The sequence below is a fragment of the Aethalodelphis obliquidens genome, unplaced genomic scaffold, assembly GCF_003676395.1.
Source record: "Aethalodelphis obliquidens isolate GAN/ISIS:26980383/991018 unplaced genomic scaffold, ASM367639v1 scaffold20, whole genome shotgun sequence".
Taxonomy (NCBI): Eukaryota; Metazoa; Chordata; class Mammalia; order Artiodactyla; family Delphinidae; genus Aethalodelphis; species Aethalodelphis obliquidens.
The window spans coordinates 15,850,523-15,854,661 of NW_020837964.1; the positions used below are offsets into that span (position 1 = coordinate 15,850,523).

The following is a 4,139-nucleotide window of genomic DNA, read 5'->3' on the forward strand; positions in this document are numbered from 1 at the left end:
GCAAGTTGCTCCGTGAAATCAGACTTGCTATGCACAGATCCAAATATTTGTAGGGAAGATTTAAAGCCACGTTGGGAAGAGATTCAGGACCCAGATCCATTCACAAGGGATCCTCTTATTTCATTCTTCTTCTTTTTTTTTGCTTTTACTCTCAAGTCTGGTCTAGACTCACTAGAAGGATCCAGATCACCTGGTCTCTGTGCCCTGCCTGCCAGCGGAGGTCATGAGGCCACAGATGCTGAAGGGACGGCATAGGAGACATGAGTGGGCATGAAGCCCACTCCCACAGGGAGACTGGGGGTGGCAACCGTTGCTAATAAGCTTTTTTTTTTTTTTTTTAACATTTATTTATTTATTTGGCTGCACCAGGTCTTAGTTGCAGCATGCGGGCTCTAGTTCCTTGACCAGGGATGGAACCTGGGCCCCCTGCATTAGGAGCATGGAGTCTTAAGCACTGGACCACCAGGGAAGTCCCAGCCAATAAAATTTTTCTGCCAACCCACCCCGTCCACCCTTTTGGGCATATTCATATTGGTGTTGCCAGGGCAACAAGAGCTCTGGTCTGCCATCCTGGTCTCCCCAGGCGCACTGCATGGTCAGTGTCGTCCTGCTTCTTTATATGGGGATCTTCTTTAGTGAGAGAAGTGCTTATGGGAATGTCTGGAGCAATCTGTGTAAGGAGGGCCTAGAGCGAGGTTGCAGTTTCGTTTTCAGAGCCACCTCTTTATGCCAGCTCTTCCTGTGGGAGTGAGACCGTCACCCCAAACCCCTCTGTTCTGATGGGGGCAGCACAGGTTTCCACCTGATGGATGGGGAAGCCCTCAGGGGGCTGCTGAAATCACCACTGGCTGCGTTATCTATGAGCAGTGTCGGGGTGAAATTCTGCCCTTCTAACCCAAGTTCCATTTCTTTCCTTTTGTGCCCTTGGCTGTGAATATGCAATTATCACTCAAAGGGAATTGGGCAAAACTGCTCTGGGATAAGTAGGCTTTGATGATTGGGGAGGAGGGAGGTGATCATCTATACGAGGTCAATATGTCACAGAAGTGTGTTGGAGGCATAATTCCTATTAGGGCCACCATGCATGGTTGGGTGTTTTGTGGGTTTTGTAAACGTGCCTGGCTGAGGGGACAATTGGGGGCTGAAACCAGCTGATGTTCTATCTGCCAAGCTGTCTCGCAGAGTGCCCAGACACAGGGCGGTGTCCAGATGGAAGGGCAGGTAAATTTATCTTCATACACGGGAAAAGTTGGTCCTTCAGGCATGCAGTCCATGGGCTTTTGTCTACCCAGTGTGGCCACCTTTTCCTAACTACAGCATTTAGGAGTTCATACTTTGCCTTTTAAAAGGCAGCGGTGGCTAATAAAACGCCTGTATAATTACCCTGGCTCACTCTCTTGTTCTTTCCCAACTGGGTTACTGTAAAGTGAGGTGAGCGCCCCTTCGTTTTTTTCCTCCCTGAAGGGATTTGTCAAGCATTCCCTGTCCGCGTGAACTCTATTCCTGGGGTGTCACTGAGCCCTTCTCTTTCTACCGGCCTCCAGAGATGGTTGGTGTTACAGCTCAGACATCACACACCGTCTTAACTTCTGGAAAACTCTGAGACATCCTTTTATTTTCTTTGAAAAGGAAGTTATGTTTATAGCCGCCGCGCTTGACTGCTCTGCCCCTTGGAGCCTCCTCTGAATGGTTTCCAGTGTGTTCGCTTATCTCCAAATGGAAGTACGTTTTGGAGATGGGGAGAAATTAATAACGATTTCCCAAGCTGAGGAGGTGAAGTCGGCTGTCGCAAGCCATGGGGGCGCTCTGATCTCGTTCTTCTGCTCGGCTTGAAGAAAAATCTCTCTTTGCCCTGGAATACCATGGCCTGGAGGCCTTTAAATTAAAAACAGTTGTGAAACTGGCAGCAATTTAGAACTTATGCCAGTGCATGAATCCGTAAAGAGCAGGGCCTCAGGGATGCAGGTCATGTGTCTATAAAGAGGCCTGCTTTGTATCCTTGGTTGTTACTAAGGCAAGCCTTTGGCCTACCACTTCTTTTCTCTCACAGGGGGAATGCTGGCTCCTTGGGGTTGTTTCCCACCCTTCCTTCTGACTTAACCTCCCGCCTGGTCCCCGTCCTGGGGTTCTAGGGTTTGCCCCGTGCATGGGGGTGCCGTCAGGGCCTGGTGTTTCTCAATGTCTCCCAGGTCAGGGACAGAAGCGTCCAGACAGTGGTTGATGCCTCCCAAGAACACAGGGTGACCAGGAGACAGCATGGCAAGGGCTAGAGAAGACAATGTAGCTACAGAGGAAGCCCCCGCGGACAACGTGAATCCAAGCCTGCAAAACCAAACACCGTTTTATGGAAGATATTTTTGTTAACTCCCAGAGAAGGTAGCGGAAATGCCAGACAATAAAATAGCAAGTTGAGGATGGGCCAGTAAAATCCCTCCTTAGTGTTTACGGCCTGACTGCTTTGAAGCCAGGAGGTGAGCTTGGTCAGAGGAAGGGGTGTGAGCCTCGAGGGTGGTGGACAGACAGAACCTTAACTCTTTTCCCCACAAAAATCTTCCCACTGACACTTTCTCTAGCATTTTGCCTCCTCCAGTGCGGTGTTCTTATGCAGAGGGTCCCAGAACATCCTAAGTTATATGGCATCATTAATTAAAAAGTGAAATCCACCTATAAGGACAAAGAAGCCCAAGGACGCGATATCAGTTAATCCTATTTGGCAGAAAAAGAATTCACACTTAAATCTGAAAACATAATTATTTCCTTAAGTCACATTCAGAGTTGTATTCAGCAGGTTATGCTGACAGTCATTGACTGACTGTCTCATATGTGTGGTAGCAGGGAATAGTTTGGTGGGGTCAGACATTACATACAAAGATAAGGGATCTGCATTGTTTCTTGTAGAGAATTGATTTTCTTTCTTTTTTTTAACATCTTTTGCTTTACAATGGTGTGTTAGTTTCTGCTGTATAACAAAGTGAATCAGCTATACGTATACATATATCCCCATATATCCTCCCTCTTGTATCTCCCTCCCACCCTCCCTATCCCACCCCTCTAGGTGGTCACAAAGCACTGAGCTGATCTCCCTGTGCTACACGGCTGCAAAAATATGGAACGCTTCACGAATTTGCGTGTCATCCTTGCTTCAAGTAGCAGGGGCCATGCTAAGCTGCTCTGTATCGTTGCAATTTTACTATACGTGCTGCCGAAGCGAGCAGGAGAATTGATGTTTTAAGGCAAAGGGATGCTTGAGCAGAGCTGTGCTTTAGAAGAGCCATAGTAGAATAATTTTGAAGATACAGGTAATAGCTAATGTCTCTTGAACACTTACTGTGTGCCAGAAACCGGGTTATTTTATTACATGCATTCTCTTCTTGAATCTCCATACAACCTATGAAGTAGGTACTACTCTTGTCCTCATTTTACAGCTAGGCAGCCTGAAGCTCAGGGAGGTCCAAGGTCACACAGCTTGCAAGTGGTGGAGCAAGGATGAGACCCAAGTCTCAACAACTGCAGAGCGCACACTCCTAACTACTATAGATCAGGCCTAGTGTGTACATTGCTCATTGCATCAAGTGTCCAGAAAAACTTGTTTCCTTCGTGTAGAAGAAGGGGCAAACCTCTAGATTTGGGATTTTGAGATACAGATATCAGGGGTGCCAGATTTAGCAAATAAAAATACAGAACGCTTAGTTAAATTTGAAAAGTAGCTGTAACAAGCTTTTGTAACTTATTAAAGGTAGCTGAATACAGGACAGTTAAGGCACCCTGCATAAAGATGCAGGACAAAAGTCACTACATGCTGGACACGGCCTGTGCACAGAGGACGCTTAGCAGCCCCACCAGGTGTGCACCCTGGGTCTGTCACGCCACTTCTCTCCCATCTTGGGCAAACCCACCTCTCTTCACCTCATTCTTCTCAGCTGAAAAATGTGGATAATAATATCTAAGTGAGATGATATAAAATGTCTGGTAGAGTGCCAGGCATAGAGTAGGTGCTCAATAAATGCTTTGTTGGTGAACTGGGCAGCTGCCTAGTTTCCAGAGAAAGTTTTTTTTTTTTTTTTTTCCATTCAGAAGAACACTTAACTCTTACTGAGTATTTTATTCATCAAAGACTTGGCCTTTTCTTCATGAAAAAT

The 4,139-nt window shown here is 46.7% G+C and overlaps 1 pseudogene; it reads right to left on the reverse strand.

The window, feature by feature from the left end:
- Positions 1 to 3,100: 3,100 nt before the first annotated feature.
- LOC113627412 (uncharacterized) lies at positions 3,101 to 3,215 on the reverse strand (annotated as a pseudogene).
- Positions 3,216 to 4,139: the final 924 nt, after the last annotated feature.